Genomic DNA, 18397 nt, shown 5'->3' on the forward strand with positions numbered 1-18397 from the left:
TGCACTGATGGATGACCATCCTAGGAATGCAGGTATATCAGGAGCAAAAGATCGTTTATTCTTTTTCTTCTTACTCACTAATCATGTCCTTTGAAAAATTCTCAAAACTAATCAGAAAGATAAATAGAACTCAAAGAGAAGATAAAGTAGGGGGGAAACCTGTGGAATATTTCTAGCTTGGTGATTCTTTGATTCTAACATGATTGACTAAATGGCAGATTTTCATATAATTTAGGTATAATATACTATAATAAATGAAAATTTAAGGCAAATTAGAGATAACATTCAAGTAAGTTTGCAATTTAATCTTCTTGGGTCCTTCTAATTTATCTCAAAATGTCTATTTCTTTTCCATCCAAAATATAGTAAATTTTAGGTGGGGCCTCATGTTTTACATGTATCTATATTTGCATCTATGTTTACCCCAGTGCTTCATCTAACATATCAGTATAACCATTGAGCCAAACTCACTTTCTACTTACAGAGAAGAGTGAAATAGTTTATTACGAAGTGAGTTATTACTTACTTTGACATGATTGCAGACTTATTCAAAAATAATTTAGAAATTCAATTGCATTATGTCCCCTCGACCTTTTTAAAGCTATTTGGTATGAATGAGAAGGGGACGACAGAGGATGAGATGGTTGGATGACATCACCAACTCAATGGACATGAGTTTGAGTAAACATCGGGAGTTGGCGATGGACAGGGAAGCCTGGCGTGCTGCAGTCCATGGGGTCACAAAGAGTCAGACACAACTGACTGACTGAACTGGACTGGTATGAATGAAATTTGGTACCAAGCCCCCTGTTATTCTCACATCAACATAAATGGTTCCTATTTCTGGGGATGATGGCAGTCATGGCAAGATACTCACCTTAGGGATCTCGAGATTTTATGCCTCTCATGGGGGCTCTCTGGGAATAGATGTGCTCTAGGTGGGAACACTTTCAGAAAGGTGGGGCTTTGGGAAGCAGTCTCTGTCCTGCCTGCCTTAGGCTCCAGCAGGTCTTCTCTGGGTTGAGTTAAGGGGGTGGGGATTGGTTTCTGGATTGACCCTAAAACTCTGTCCAAAGTCTGCCTAGTGGAGCTTTTTCCTCTCGGCCTCCTCTGTCTCATTCCCTTCCTTTCCTCCTCCATGTCACCACCTCATGTCTCCCTCCTGATAACATTATATTTCTCTCTCAGCCTGAAATATGTCCACTCTCTTCCACACGAGTCTCTTCCCTTCTTTATAACTGTCTCAAGAACCACTTCCTGCAGAAGCGTTTCTGAATGTAACCCCACTCAGCACAAGGCACATTCATAGGTGTTGCTCATTACAATTATGAGTGACGTGCTCTGGGGTGGCCACTATTTAACTGGGAAGGTAGACATTCAGTTGCACTGATTTTTTTTTTTTTAATGGAGTCTCCTTCAGGGTAGAGTCTATGATTTTATTGTCACTTGGGATTTTTTTGATAGCAGACACCATGGCATCTTCCACGGTGTTTTCCATCAGACTGGGATCGTCATACATCTCTTGCCAGCATTTGGTCTCTTGACTGGGGGTACATTATCCCCCTGAAAGTCCTCCCCAAATCATTTTTTTTTCATCAGCTTAGGAGAAAGCCCAAGGGCCATTTCCCCTTCACTAAACCTGCACAGATAAAGGATGTGGGTTTTTTTACATATAGCACATGACCCTTTCCTGCTGGGAGGAAAGGACCTCCCCATTAACCATGGGCTCTTTAAGGACAGATCCTGCAGATTGTCATAGAGAAATGAACAGCCTGAAAGCTAAACTGACTGACTTTCCAGTGGGCATTCCCATCCTTGGGCCCTGGGGTAACACTCCCTTCCTTCCCTTCCTGATTGACTCACTATGCATCTTGCCCTCTCGCCTGACCCCTTAGGAATTCCTCACTGGCCCTTTCGCTTCCTTATTCCTTAGGGTGGAGAGGAATGGGTTGAGAGCGGGTGTGGCTACAGTGTAGGAAAGAGAAATGAACTTGCCCAATGTTGGTTGTAGCTGTGAGTGGGTGGCAGGTAGGGGTAGGTGGTGGATCAATGGAACATGCAGACGGCTCTCAGGTGAGACCCACAGGTGCCCACCACTTTGCTGTGACAGCCTCCAGTCCTAATGCCCAATACAGCGTGGGACACGGTGCCATAGGAGATCAGGATGATGGCAGACGGAAGTAACAGGATGTAAACGCAGTCCAGAGCCATCACCACTGGGAGGATGCACTCAGCAGAGCCCAGCACCAGCAATGCACACAGCTGTGCCAAGCAGCCACTGCACTCCAACCCCAGCGTCCAGTTGCACAGGTTGGCCTGCAGGGGTGGCACCATGCTTGTGGTGAAGCCCACGTCCACCAGAGTCAGATGGCAGAGGAAGCAGGACATGGGTGTATGCAGGTGCATGTGAAGGCTAGCACCGCCAGCAGCCGGTGCTAAGTTGCCCATCAGAGTCAGAAGGTAGCATAGGAGGACGAGGACGAAGAGGACAGACTGCAGGGAAGGCCAGTCAGAGAAACCCAGCAGGAGGAGGTGCTTCTCTGTGCTGTGGTTGCCCTAAAAGGGAAAGTTGCTGAAGGTTGGGAAGGACGACCCACAGAGGGTGATGTGTCCCTTACAAGCAAAGAAAAACCGGACCGTGGTTGGTGGTGGGTGAGGGAACGGATGGCAGCACACACATGCTTAATGTCTATTGGAGTTCATTTACACTTCCAAACCTTTAGTTTAGGAAAGCAGCCATGTATAAGTATACCCTAATGATGTATTTCCACAAAATTCTATGAAAAAGAAATCTCTGTCCTAGAGATGAACACATCTGGACTTAATGGACTAAGTCATCCCAAGGTCAGAGCTAGTGAGTGGCCCTATGTGATTTCCAAACAAGTGCTCTTTTGTGGCTTCCCTGCTTCTGGTTAAACTTATAGGAGCCAAAGTAGAGATCTAACCTTCCTCTCACATGATAGCCCTTTAGATACTTGAAGACCAATCTCTCTTTGAGCCTCCCAGTTCCCTTCTTTGAAAATATGTAGTGCTCAAAAATAGGTGCTACCAGACCACCTGACCTGCCTCTTAAGAAACCTGTATGCAGGTCAGGAAGCAACAGTTAGAACTGGACATGGAACAACAGACTGGTTCCAAATAGGAAAAGGAGTGCGTCAAGGCTGTATATTGTCACCCTGCTTATTTAACTTATAAGCAGAGTACATCATGCAAAATGCTGGGCTTGATGAAGCATAAGATGGAATCAAGATTGCTGGGAGAAATATCAATAACCTCAGATATGCAGATGACACCACCCTTATGGCAGAAAGTGAAGAAGAACTAAAGAGCCTCTTGATGAAGGTGAAAGAGAAGAGTGAGAAAGTTGGCTTAAAGCTCAACATTCAGAAAATGAAGATCATGGCATCTGGTCCCATCACTTCATGGCAAATACGTGGGGAAACAGTGGCTGACTTTATTTTGGGGGGCTCCAATATCACTGCAGATGGTGACTGTAGCCATGAAATTAAAAGACACTTACTCCTTGGAAGGAAAGTTATGACCAACCAAGACAGCATATTAAAAAGCAGAGACATTACTTTGTCAACAAAGATCTGTCTAGTCAAGGCTATGATTTTTCCAGTAGTCATGTATGGATGGGAGAGTTGGACTATAAAGAAAGCTGAGCACCAAAGAATTGATGGTTTTGAACTGTGGTGTTGGAGAAGACTCTTGAGAGTCCCTTGGACTGCAAAGAGATCCAACCAGTCCATCCTAAAGGAAATCATCCCTGAATATTCATTGAAAGGACGGATGCTGAAGCTGAAACTCCAACACTTTGGCCACCTGATGTGAAGAGCTGACTCACTGGAAAAGACCTTGATGCTGGGAAAGGTTGAGGGCAGGAGGAGAAGGGTACAACAGAGGATGAGATGGTTGGATGTCTTCACTGATTCAATGGACATGAGTTTGAGTAGGCTCCAGCAGTTAGTGATGGACAGGGAGGCCTGGCGTGCTGTGGTTCATGGGGTCACAGAGTCAGACACGACTGAGCAACTGAACTGAACTGAAAATAGGTGCAATAGTCCAGGTTAGTATAACCAACACTGGGTAGATCAGAACTGTCACCTTCTTTGTTTCAGGTGCTCTACCTCCATTAATACATCCAATATACTGCTGAATGCTGAATTTTAATCTGTGGTGAATCTCTTTTCTAGGCACTGTCCAATGTCCATGCCACTGCTGCTTACCATCTAGTGTGATGATCATGAGCAACACAGACGGACACATGTAACAGCCTTTAAATGCAAAGTCTTCTGGGTAGAGGAAAACTCATTAGTCAGGAGACCTGGCTTCCACCTAACAGAACCCACTTGGTCCAGCGATTTGATATGAGGGGGTCACCTCATTTCCCTTCATCTCAATATTTTCATGTATAAATGGTCATCTAGATGACTAGATGACTGCTGAGATTCCTGTACTACTTTCCTGGATCTCAGATTGATCAATATTTTTCAAACAAATGAATGTGGATTCAAAGTCTTTAACTCTTGGGTGTGATGCTGAATCAATGGTATGGAAACCATCATAGTTGATGTGATGGATAAAGATAATGGAATCTTTCTACTGCAATTTTGCCAATGGGTATCTTTTATAGATAATCTATTTTCAACATCATTTTTACTGTTCTTCATTTGAAATAATAATCCTACAATTTTTTTATTAATTTTTCAGTAAGGAACTCTTTTCATCCCTGTCAAAATGTTATGTATACATGGTTCTCTAGTTATAGCCCCAATATGCTATGCTAAGTCACTTCAGTCGTGTCCGACTCTGTGCGACCCCATAGACGGCAGCCCACCAGGCTCCCCTGTCCCTGGGATTCTCCAGGCAAGAACACTGGAGGGGGTTGCCATTTCCTTCTCCAAAGCATGAAAGTGAAAAGTGAAAGTGAAGTCGCTCTGTCGGATCCGACTCTTAGCGACCCCATGCCTTCTCCGTATAGCCCTAATAGGTAGAGCAAACGTTAATATTGTGATTAAGAATACATGTTTGGAAGTCAGCCTTCAGAGATTCAGTGTTGCTCTGCCAATTCCTAGATGAGCATCCTTGGGCAATGTTGCTTAACCTTCCATGCCCTTTTCTTGACTTGAAAATAATATTTGTTAACTAGTCAAATATTCAGAGCTCTTAAAATAGTGCCTGACAACATTTGTGTGTGTGTGTGTGTGTGTGTGTGTGTGTGTGTGTTAGTCTCTCAGTCCAGTCCAACTCTTTGTGACCCCATGGACTGTATGTAGCTTTCCAGGCTCTTCTGTATGTGGTATTTCCCAGGAAAGAACCACAGAAGCATGCATGGAAGCAGCTAGATCCACAGATCTGCAGCTCAGGGTGGGGCTATGGGTAGAGATCTCAGGGGTATTGGCACACAGATATCATTCCTGGCAAATGAAATTTCTGGGCTCAGTATCCTGGAGATTCTGACCAAGGTTCCCTGCTTCCCCTGAGAATGCAGACTTAGGCACCAACATGACATAGGTCCCTGGAGCCAGAAGGGCAAGACAGAAAGGCTCTGAGAAGACGTGATTTGATTTTGAGCTGTTTTAACCATCCACACTTCCTCTTCTCTTTCCAGAAGTGGTGTGGAGATTTAAGAAATTAAATGAGTGCCAGTAAAGTTTGAAAATTGAAAACACTTTACTCCAGGCTGCGTAGTTCAGTCTTCTTACTCTTTCCAGGCCCCTCCCCCATCACTGTCCGGCTGCAGGACTTTCAAGATCACCCTCAACCTAATCTGAGCTTTTCTGCCTGCCCACTGGTGAGGTTTCAGAATCCCTGGATCCTACTGGACAGTGGACTTGGGATAACCCTTTACTGCTGTGCCTCAGTCAAAGCTCACAATCATGTTTTCTAAACACAGGGATAGTGAGACCCTGGAGAGCTGTCTGAGGGAGAAAAGGCAGGTCAAGGTTTCCACTAGATTCCATCAGGCATTCTTAACCCTTCAGACTCATTCTATGTGTTTCAGAATGTATGTCTCCCCGACAAAATAGGCTGAAGTAAGTATTAGGTTTTCCAACATGATTCACTCTCTAGTGAGAGCTTCAAAGAGGAGAACATGACTTATGATTAAGGTTTTCAAAATATTGAAATGAGTTCTCGGCTCCCATTCCTTTCCTTACATGGACACTTCTGTAAAACCATGTTCTCCAGGATGGAAAGACCTGGAAAGGACCACCAAATGTTCAAAGTCTTCAAGACACTGGGGGTCCAGGGCTACATAGAAGTCAGGTTTGGGAGTGGAGGGTGTTTAAGCACAGAACAATTTCCAACACAAAAGGGTCTCTTACGTTAAGAACAAGGAGGACAATGGATTGGCTGAGAGGATACATGCTTGATTGGATGACATTTCTGTTTACAGAATCCACTGAAGATAAAGTGACAGAAAATTCTCTAGCACTTGCAAGAACAAAGGGTCCAGGAAAGCCTGACACACACAGCAGGCAGATAGGGGATTTCCAACTTAGCTGCTTCTATAAACAGGAGGCCAGCTCCTTTGCTCTCTCTCCCATATCTACTCTCTTGAGCACAGAGATGGCTGCCTCCCCTGGTATAAGTTGGGATCTGATACTGTGGAGGGAAAAGAGAGAGGACCTCCGAGACATAACGGAGCTCTCAGGGGTGCCTGAGGGACAGTGCTGCGGGGACTTTTCCCCTAACCATCATTATGTAAGAATTCCCAGGTGCATTTTGGCTGAGTTTGCTTGGTATTTCTGAAGCCATATTCCTGATCCCAAAGCAGTTTTACAACCTCCTTCATGGGCATTTATGAAAGAGATGGAAAAGAGACGTCTGCTCCAGGGAGTCTGAGAGAGGACAGTGATGAGCCCTACACCACGCCGTCAGCTAGGGCCAAGCTGGGAGGCTGTTGATATCTGGGACATTTGCTTTAAAACCTGCCAAAATCTCCACAGCATGAACTTTGACTTTGGTTGATTTTCCGGATTTGTTAGAGGGGCAAAGGAAAAGACATCTTTGCCTCTGAAAAAGTTTCTTCTGACATTGATGGGAAAATGTCAGATGGACACTGTGGTAAAAAGCAAAGAAGAGTCAGATCCCAGAAAGAACCTGTGGTCAGCAAGCAACACTGGGACGTTTAGAACTCCCCTTCTCCCGGACTTGGGCTGGGAGGTAATTTCACATAAGAAGGGAGGAGGGAAAAGAGAGATCAAAGTCCAGATCTGTTATTCTCATTCCTTGAAGAGACACCATTTCTTGGAATCCAGATCCTGTGTAAGCTGGAGATTCCCAGTCCCAGCAGGCAGTTTCTCTACTGCGCTGTGGAATTGCCTTACAGTGTTATCTTTTGTCACTCATGGTTCTGGGAGAGCAGTTCTTCTCTACATTTGCACCAGGGTGCAATCTTCCTCCAGGCTCTGAGTCCTGTACTCACTCACTCTTTGTTCCCCACCACCCAAAGGAAACATAGATTTTTCCAGGCAGGGCCCACCACCCAGGGATGCTCCTGCCCACATAGAGACCTCCCAAATGCTTCTTCCTTTCATCATCCTAAGGCTCCATGCATCCCCTATTTTCCTTTCTCTCTATTCCTTCCTTCAAATTGTACCTGTGCTGTAATAAAAAAAACCATGCACGTGTACACACGCCTCCCTTTTCTTTCCACTGAGGCACAACAGGAGAAGGCAAGGAATGCAGAAACAGAGGTTCACATCTGAACACTTGCTTACCAGCTACTACTAATAGGAGTTCGCTTATCAACAAAAATACTAATACTTACCTCATTAGAATGCTAAAATTTTAAAGAAGTATCATTTAATAATATCTTGTGCAGCTTCTGAAATATAGTAAGTATTAGGTAAATGTTCAGAGAAGGCAATGGCTCCCCACTCCAGTACTCTTGCCTGGAAAATCCCACGGACAGAGGAGCCTGGTGGGCTGTAGCCCATGGGGTCAGTAAGAGTCAGACACAGCTAAGCAACTCCGCTTTCACTTTTCACTTCCATGCATTGGAGAAGGAAATGGCAACCCACTCCAGTGCTCTTGCCTGGAGAATCCCAGGGATGGGGTAGCCAGGTGGGCTGCCATCTGTGGGATCGCACAGAGCCGGAAAAGACTGAAGCGACTTACCAGCAGCAGCAGCAGGTAAGTGTTATTTCTCACTTTTTATTCACTTCCTTATTCATGCATTTAAGCATTCATTCATGCATTTACTAAATATTTGTTTATGTAGTGTGCCAGACAGCATGCCTGAGGAGTGCTAAAAATGCAAGACAATTAAGACACAATGATGAAGGACTTCCCTGGTGGTCCAGACGTTGAAATGCCCCGCTTCCAGTGCAGGGGCCCCAGGTTCCATCCTTGGTCAGGGACTGTGGCCCCATATGCTGCGTGGTGCAGCCAAAAACAGAAAGAGAGACACAATTATGAACTTCAAGATTCCTACTGTTGACTGAGGGTGAAGGGCAAGTAATCTGATGACCTTGTGGCTGGAGAAATGGCCTCTGAGAGGTTTGTAGAGGAGGTATAAAAGGACAGAAGATGGGCATGTAACCCTGAATACTATGGCATGGGATGCAAGAGAGTCAAGAGGCCTTCCTGGAGGAGATGCTGCTTATGTTGCATATTCTTATACATCCACAGTGTTGGGGATACAGTGGGACGGAACAGTGTGCTCAATGACTCGGTGACAGAGAGAGCTTGGCATGTTCAAGGACACACAGGGAGTCCAGGGAACCATGCATGGAAGTAGCTAGTCCTACAGATCTGCAATTGCAGGGCTGGCTGTGGGTACAGATCTGAGGGGTATCCACAGAAAAATATCATCCCTGGGAAATGTCATGCCTAGGCTCTCCCTCCGGGAGCCTCTGGAGAAGGTTCTCTGCTTCCCCAGAGAATGGCACCGAGACGGTGCTTGTACGATAGACTTTCCTGGCAGTTGACTCCTGCTCCCACTTCAGGGGCACGGGTTCAATCCCTAGTTCCAAGAACTAAGATCCTGCATGCTTTAGGGTGAGAGAAAGCCTGTAAGAGAGAGATTTAATTATAAGAAGCTTTAACCATCTCCTGGCCCCCTTCTCTTTTTTCAAAAATAACATTAAGACTTAAGAAAGTATTAGATACAAATAAAATTTTGAAGGTGACGGCAACTTATTCAACTCTGCTTTGTACAGCTCTCCTTTCTTGCTCCAGACCCATTCCCTCATCCTCATCCTGCTATTACAGGGTTTCACTTTTCCTATAGCCCTCAACCTCATCTGACATTTTCTGCCTGGCCACTGATGACGTTTCAGAGTTCCCAAATCCTATTGAATGGTGGATGCAGGAACAGCACGGGTAAACCTTTTCTACTCTGCAGCAACCAGATTTCACACACTTGTATTCTAAACAGAGAACCTGGAGAATTACCTGAAGGAAAAATGGTAGGTCAAGATTTCCAGTCTATTCGATCAAACATTCTTTTCTTTTCATACTCATTCTGTGTGTTTAAATAAGTATGTCTACATCACAAAATAATTGAAATAACAATCAGTTCAGTTACCTGTCTAATGAGAGTTTCAAATACCTGATTTATGTTGTTTGTTAAAATACTGGAATGAGCTCATGAATCCCATAACTCTGTTAGCCACTTCTGTAACCCAAGTTCTCCAGGATGGAAACTCCTAAAATAAACAAGATCATCTGATACTTATCAGTGAGTGAAGGTACAGTAAATGACCACTGAAAACACAGCAAAGATGACAACTTGCACTTTTACAGACCTTTCGCCTTGAAAACGTTTGAAGCACTTTTAATAAATGCTTTTCTTGAAGTGTGTCTGTGGCGATGTTCTGAGACTTTGGGAAATGAGAGCAAATTATTTGGAATGTTAGGAGGCGAGAGTGATCAGGAAAATTCCCTGAGCACTCACAGTTTATGTACTGTCTTTTTGTCCTAATCCATACCTGAAGAGCCAGGGAGTAAATAGCTCCTAGTGAGTGTCCAGCAGTAAAGGTGAGGAAGTGGAGGCACTGTGGTGTGAAAGGGATGTGTGATTGTTTTCCCTATGGAAGGTGGAAATTAGCATTGGATTTTATGCTTGGGGTTGTTCTCAAGTAGTGGGTTTGATTTGCACGTTCACAGACAGCATGGGAAGTGATAGAAAGCTCATGATCCAGGAATCTAAAGTTCTTTGTAAAGGGCATTTATGAACAAAGATTTCAGAGCTTGGATGACACTAGGAATTCTCTCCAACCACATCATTTTATACCAGAAAACCAACATGCAGGGAGGTGAACAGATTTGTTCAGGTTCATTGAGTATCGGCACTGGGACTGGAACTCATGGCTCTTCTCAGTGCAAAGCTATTTATCTTTCTCCAGGTGTGCTTCACATATTCTGCAGGCTAGTGTGAACAGGCTGCTCCTGGTCACATCACCCGCAGCAAAACTCACTGTCTTTTCCTGGGTACCCCTGCTCTCACGAAGGTCCCCAGCTAATGTGGGTGGGTCACTTAAGAGCAGCAGGAAACAACCACAAGTATTAAAGGTGTCCAGGCAGGGCTCAGGGCTACAGGCTAACCTTTTTCTCAGTTGTTAATCAGAGAAAAATTCTCAACAGAAAAATATCCCATGTTTCAAAAAGGAGGGCAAATGTATTGGCTGACCTAAGAAATGCTTGGTCAGGAGGTATCTTTATTGACTCTCCAATAGCAAAAGTGAAAGTAAATTTAGGAGACCATGCAAGAGCCAAGAGTACAAGGAAGCTTGATAAGCACAGCAGGTTGGCAGGGCATTTCTGACTAACCAGCTTATTTAAACTGGAGGCCCAATCTTTTGCTCTGTCTCCTGATTCTGCTCCTCTGATTGCAGACATGGCCGAACTCTACACCGCCTGGGTGAATCGGGATTTGATACCAGGTTGGGGAAGTGAGAGGACCTCTGACATAAGAGAGAGTCTCAGGAATAGATGTAGGACAGTGCTAGGAGGTGAAGGGGGATGCTGGAAATGCATCTGGAAGGGGAAGAGATGGGTATGGATACCTACTCAATGTGAAGAAAGTTTCCATGAAGAGAACCAGGTCGTTTGGCTCCTGAGTTCTCTTGCATCGAGACCTTACACTGGTCGCTGGCGGGGGTACTTGGTAGGAAGTGGGAGTGGGCTTTGTGCTCAGCAGCACTGGCAAGACTTAAAACTATGGAAATACTGTCTTGGTCCCTTTCTCTCTTATCCTGTTCAGGCTTCCAGGGTTCTTAAACCTAAGATTTCCTGTTTTCCCAAAAGAGAAGTTCACAGAATTCATTCATTCTAAGTAGTTAATGCTCTGATACATCACCTTTTGTAATACTATATTCTCTACAAAGAGAACTTGCAAAGGGGGCAAAGCGTAACACAGAAGAGTGAGAGTTCAGTGAAGAAATCTCTGTGGCACCTGGACTGGGAAGATAGTTTTGAGTGGAGCCTGAAAGAAGTCCTCCGAGGCTTTCCAGTGAGAGCACGGGAGTGAGATTCTGTGTTCAGATTATGAAAGGAAGACTCAGATGTAGTCCCTGCTTTCTGTGAGTGGGGCCCTGATTTGGTTAAAGGAAGAGATCATATTCTATAATGGGTAGATATAAAAACATAGGAAATACATATGGCCAAGTGATACTAAAAATAGGGACACTGTAATAAATGAATTATCTTTTTTTTTAAAAAAAAAAAAAAAGAGTACAAAGAGTACGGAGAAGATGTTTCCTAAATGGGGTTTTCATCAAAAGTAGTCATAGTCATGGAGGAAGCCCTAGGAATCTTCCATTAGACTGTCGGGTCTTGGAAATTCTCTTTGAGAGGTGTTTATAGACTCTGATGTACATTTTTAGATGCTTGGGTTTTGACATTTGACAAACTTTATCTGGATAGGAGAAAGGTAAATAAGGTGGGAAATCATAGGTAACATTTTGGGGATGGATAAGAGGTAAGGTTACCAAAGAATAAGACTGGTTTTCTTACATTACGGCCTGAAAGTTTCAAAAGATGAGTTTCCAACAAGGAAGGGACGCAGCTTGTTGTAAAGGATCTGGAGGACCAGACAGGCAGAGAGGGGTGGGGGCAGTGAAGGAGGGGCACAAACGGGTAGAAGGGAGCAGGCATTCTAGGCAACTGTCCTTGGCCTTTCTGTCCAGGTGACTGATGATATAACCAATGGAGTACAGAGACCTTCCAAGACTTGACAGTCTAATGGAAGATTCCTAGGGCTTCTTCCAGGCTATGACTATTTTAGATGGCAACCCCGTTTCGGAAACATCTTCTGTGTACGGTTTGTATTTTTCTTAATAATAATTATTCATTTATTATAGTGACCCTGTTTTCAGTATCACTTGGCCATATGTATTTCTATGTTTTACTATCTACTCATTATATCCTGGGCAAGAATACACAGAAGAACTATACAAAAAAGATCTTAATGACTCAGATAATCACGATGGTGTGACCACTGACCTAGAGCCAGACATCCTGGAATATGACGTCAAGTGGGTCTTAGAAAGCATCGCTACGAACAAAGCTAGTGGAGGTGATGGAATTCCAGTGGAGTTATTTCAAATCCTGAAAGATGATGCTGTGAAAGTGCTGCACTCAATATGTCAGCAAGTCTGGAAAACTCAGCAGTGGCCACAGGACTGGAAAAGGTCAGTTTTCATTCCAATCCCAAAGAAAGGCAGTGCCAAAGAATGCTCAAACAACCGCACAATTGCACTCATCTCACACGCTAGTGAAGTAATGCTCAAAATTCTCCAAGCCAGGCTTCAGCAATACGTGAACCATGAACTTCCAGATGTTCAAGCTGGTTTTAGAAAAGGCAGAGGAACCAGAGATCAAGTTCCCAACATCTGCTGGATCATTGAAAGAGCAAGAGAGTTCCAGAAAAACATCTATTTCTGCTTTATTGACTATGCCAAAGCCTTTGACTGTGTGGGTCACAATAAACTGTGGGACACTCTGAAAAAGATGGGAATACCAGACCACCTCGCCTGTCTCCTGAGACACCTATATGCAGGTCAGGAAGCAACAGTTAGAACTGGACATGGAACAACAGACTGGTTCCAAATAGGAAAAGGAGTACATCAAGTCTGTATATTGTCATCCTGTTTATTTAACTTCTATGCAGAGTACATCATGAGAAATGCTGGGCTGGAAGAAGCACAAGCTGGAATCCAGATTGCCGGGAGAAATATCAATCACCTCAGATATGCAGATGACACCACCCTTCTGGCAGAAAGTGAAGAGGAACTAACAAACCTCTTGATGAAAGTGAAAGAGGAGAGTGAAAAAGTTGGCTTAAAGCTCAACATTCAGAAAACTAAGATCATGGCATCCGGTCCCATCACTGCATGGGAAATAGATGGGGAAACAGTGGAAACAGTGTCGGACTTTATTTTGGGGGGCTCCAAAATCACTGCAGATGGTGATTTCAGCCATGAAATTAACAGACACTTACTCCTTGGAAGGAAAGTTATGACCAACCTAGATAGCATATTAAAAAGCAGAGACATTACTTTGTCAACAAAGGTCAGTCTAGTCAAGGCTATGGTTTCTCCAGTAGTCGTGTATGGATGTGAGAGTTGGACTATAAAGAAAGCTGAGCACCAAAGAATTGATGGTTTTGAACTGTGGTGTTGGAGAAGATTCTTGAGAGTCCCTTGGACTGCAAGGAGATCCAACCAGTCCATCCTAAAGGAGATCAGTCCTGGGTGTTCATTGGAAGGACTGACGCTGAAGCTGAAACTCCAATACCTTGGCCACCTCATGTGAAGAGTTGACTCATTGGAAAAGACCCTGATGCTGGGAGGGATTGGGGGCAGGAGGAGAAGGGGACGACAGAGGATGAGATGGCTGGATGGCATCACCAACTCGATGGACATGAGTTTGGGTAAACTCTGGGAGCTGGTGATGGACAGGGAGCCTGGCGTGCTGCGATTCATGGCGTCCCAAAGAGTCGGCACGAGTGAGTGACTGACCTGACCCATTACAGAGACATTCACTGACCGATTGGGAGATGGAATGAGCAAGAAACCCTGTTTAGAAAACATCTTCTCTGTACTGATTTTACTTGTATTTTATAATTCATTTATTATAGTGACCCTATTTTCAATATCAGTTGGCCGTATGTATTTCTAATATTTTTATATCTGCCCGTTATAGGATGATTATCCAACCATTACAGAGACCTCCAATAACTCATGGAAAGACAGCATGAGTCAGACTAACGACTCAACCCTGTATTACCCACAAGGCTCCTCTCGCGATCGAATCATCCAGGTGAGAATACTGGACTGGGGGGCCATTCCCTTCTCCAGGTGATCTTCCCGACCCAAGGACTGAACCCAGGGTCTCCAGCACTGCAGCCTCCCAGCGTAATAGGCTTTTCATACATGGTAACTATTATCCTTATTTCACATCAGAAGACAGATTTTTTGAGGGTTCTACGCAAGGTAAAGACAGACTAGGGTGTAAATTTATATCGCTTTTCATGTATTTATCCTAATCTTAGTCATCTGAAAATCGGTTACTACTTCTATTTGATACAGTAAAAAGAAGAAGGTAATTGAGATTAAATAATAGGCCCAAGGTCATATGGTTTGTAAATGCTTATCAGGATTTCAACACAATTCTAACTAATTGAAAGGTCCTTCCTCTTTTCCTGAGCCAGGCTCTCATATGCTAGGGAGAGTGAAAGATAAAAGTACATGCAAGTCAAAGACTGACTTTTATGTCTGGAGCATTTTATAGTCATACTGGAGATAAATAAATGCAAGAGATAACATTCAGGTGTATAGACCGCTGGTTCTCAAAATGTAGAGTTATAAGAAGTCAACTCATCTAATTCTGTGATTACATAGCCACACACTAGTTCAGACAGGCAAGCCAAAGATGTCAAACTCTAATCACCCTCAGCCTAATCTGAGCTTTCCTGCCTAGCCACTGGTGAGGTTTAAGAATCCCCAGATCCTACTGGACAGTGGACTTGGGATAGCCCTTCACTGCTGCGCCTCAGTCAAAGCTCACAATTGTGTTTTCTAAACACAGGGACAGTAAGACCTGGAGAGCTGTCTGAAGGGAGAAAAGGCAGGTCAAGATTTCCACTCGATTCCATCAGGCATTCTTCCCCCTTCACACTCATGTGTTTCAGAATGTATGTCTTCCCCCAAAAAATACACTCAAACAAGTATTCGGTTTTCCAACATGATTCACTCTCTAGTGAGAGCTTCAAAGAGGAGAACGTGACATATGATTAGGGATTTAAAAATGTTGAAATGAGTTCTCAGCTCCCATTCCTTTCCTTACACGGACACTTCTGTAAAACCATGTTCTCCAGGATGGAAAGACCGGGAAAGGACCACCAAGTGTTCAAAGCCTTCAAGACACTGAGGGTCCAGGGCTACATAGAAGTCAGGATTGGGAGTGGTTAAGGATGTGGTTAAGCACACAACAATTTCCAACACAAAAGGGTCTCTCGTGTTAGGAACGAGGAGGTCCGTGGATTGGCTGAGAGGAGACATGCTTGATCAGATGACATTTCTGCTCATGGAATCCACTGTAGAGAAAGTGACAGTTCATTCTCTAGCACTTGCAAGAACAAAGGGTTCAGGAAAACCTGACACACACAGCAGGTAGGCAGAGGATTTCCAACTTAGCTGCTTCTATAAACGGGAAGCCAGCTGCTTTGCTCTCTCTCCCGTACCTACCCTCTTGATTACAGAGATGGCTGCCTCTCCTGGTATAAGTTGGGATTTGATTCTGTGGAGGGGAAAAAGAGAGGACCTCCGAGACATGATGGAGCTCTCAGGGGTGCCTGAGGGACAGTGCTGCGGAGACTTTTCCCCTAACCATCATTATGTAAGAATTCCCAGGTGCATTTTGATTGTGTTGGCTTGGCATTTCTGAAGCCATATTCCTGATCCCAAAGCAGTTTTACGACCTCTTTCATGGGCGTTTATGAAAGAGATGGGAAAGAGACGTCTGCTCCAGGGAGTCCGAGGGGGACAGTGATGAGCCCTACACCACGCCGTCAGCTAGGGCCAAGCTGGGAGGCTGTGAATATCCGAGGCATTTGTTTTAAAACCTGCCAAGATCTCCACAGCATGATCTTTGACCTTGGCTAAGTTTTTTGGATTTTCTTCCATTTAGTTCACCACAAAGCACTGAGTAGAGTTCCTGTGCTATACAGCAAGTTCTCATTAGGTATCTATTTTACACCTAGGATCAATGGTGTATATATATCAATTCCACGTTGTAGTGAATCTTGACATCTGACAAACTTTGTATGGATAGGAAATAGGCAAATTAAGTGGGAAATCATTGAAATATTTTGGGATGGATACGAGATATGATCACAAAGGAATGGGACAGTTTTTCTTGCCTTATAACCCGGAAAATTCCAAAGAAGGAAGGGATACAGCTTGTTGTATGGATGAGGAGGATCAAGCAGGCATTGAAGGGTGGGAGCAATAAGAAGGGGGAATGAAGAATGCAAATAGTAGCAGGCATTGTAGGTAATTGTCTTCTGTCCTTCGTTGTCCTGGTGAATGTCCAGTCTAAGCAAGGGGAATTAAAGAGCTTCGCTCCCCTCTCGCAGGACGTCACGAGGCTGCTGTGCTCTGTCTCTAAGAAGAGGAAGATGAAGATGGCCTTCAAGTACCACCTGTTGAGTGCTCTACTCATGGGGACTGTGGCCTCTGTGGGTACTTTGGTGGGTGGTCCAAGTGGGGGAGTAATGGGGGGTCTGTTATGTGGATGGATGGTGCATAAAAAGCTTAAGTCAGTTCCTCAGATCATAATGGAGCTACCAGCTGACAAACAGAAGAGGCTCTTTAACGAAGCCACTGCCATCATTAGGTCCCAGATCGGGACTAATATCAAGCAGCTGACCAGGACTGATATCGAGCAGCTGGTCATGAACAGTGAGACCCTGCAGGAGCAGCTGGTGGATATGCTGAAAAACTATTTCAAAAAGGAGCTGGACTTGGAAGTGAAGTAGAACAAGTAGGCCTCTGCCCTGGGTGATTCCAAATTTGTTATGGTTGATGTATAACTGATTTGCCAGGTCACTTTTTTTTTGTGGGATACAGCAAAAATCACTTACTTTTTCTGCATTGATGGATGACCATCCTGGGAGTGCAGTGATACCAGGAGTAAAAGATCATTTATCCTTTTTATTCTTACTCACTAATCACATCCTTTGAAAAATTCTCAAAATTAATCAGAAAGATAAACAGAACTCAAAGAGTGGACAGAGTAGGGAGGAAACCTGCAGAATATTTCTAGCTCAGTGATTCTTTGATTCTAACATAATTGACTAAATGGCAGAATTCATATAATATAGGCATAATATACTATAAACTAATAAATGAAAATTTAAGGCAAATTAGAGATAACATTCAAGGAAGCTTGCAATTTAATCCTTTCTTGGTTCCCTCTGATTTATCTCAAAATGTCTATTTCTTCTCCATCCAACAATATAGTAAGTTTTAGGTGGGGGTCTGATGTTTTACTCATACTTGTATTTGCATCTATGTTTAGCCCAGTGCTCCATCTGTCATATCAGTAAATAAACATTGAGCCAAACTCACTTTCTACTTACAGCTGCTAAGTCACTTCAGTCGTGTCCAACTCTGTGCGACCCCCATAGACGGCAGCCCACCAGGCTCCCCCGTCCCTGGGATTCTCCAGGCAAGAACACTGGAGTGGGTTGCCATTTCCTTCTCCAATGCATGAAAGTGAAAAGTGAAAAGTGAAAGTGAAGTCACTCAGTTGTGTGTGACCCTCAGCGACCCCATGGACTGCAGCCTTCCAGGCTCCTCCATCCATGGGATTTTCCAGGCAAGAGTACTGGAGTGGGGTGCCATTGCCTTCTCCTCTACTTACAGAGAAGAGTGAAATAGTTTATTACGAAGTGAGTTATTTCTTACTCTGACATGATTGCAGGCTTATTCATAAATAATTTAGAAATTCAATTAACTATGTCCTCTTGACTTTTTAAAAGCTATTTGGTATGAATGAAACTTGGTACCAAGCCCCCTGTTATTCTCACACCCACTTAAATGGTTCTTATTTCTGGAGATGATGGTGATCACGGCAAGATATTCACCTTGGGGAATCTAGAGATTTTATGTCTCTGGTGGGAGCTCTTTGGGAATCGATATGCTGGAGGTGGGAACACTTTCAGAAAGGTGGGGTATTGAGGAGCAGTCTCTTTCCTGCCTGCCTTAGGCTCCAGCAGGTCTTCTCTGGGTTGAGTGAGGGGGGTGGAGACTAGTTTCTGGGGTCACCCTAACACTCTGCCCACACTCTGGCTAGCGGAGCTTTTCCCTCTCTGCTTCCTCCATCTCATCCCCTTCCTTTCCTCCTCTGTCACCCCTTCAAGTCTCCCTCCTGATCACAT

The sequence above is a fragment of the Oryx dammah genome, unplaced genomic scaffold (assembly GCF_014754425.2).
Source record: "Oryx dammah isolate SB20612 unplaced genomic scaffold, SCBI_Odam_1.1 HiC_scaffold_11, whole genome shotgun sequence".
Lineage (NCBI taxonomy): Eukaryota > Metazoa > Chordata > Mammalia > Artiodactyla > Bovidae > Oryx > Oryx dammah.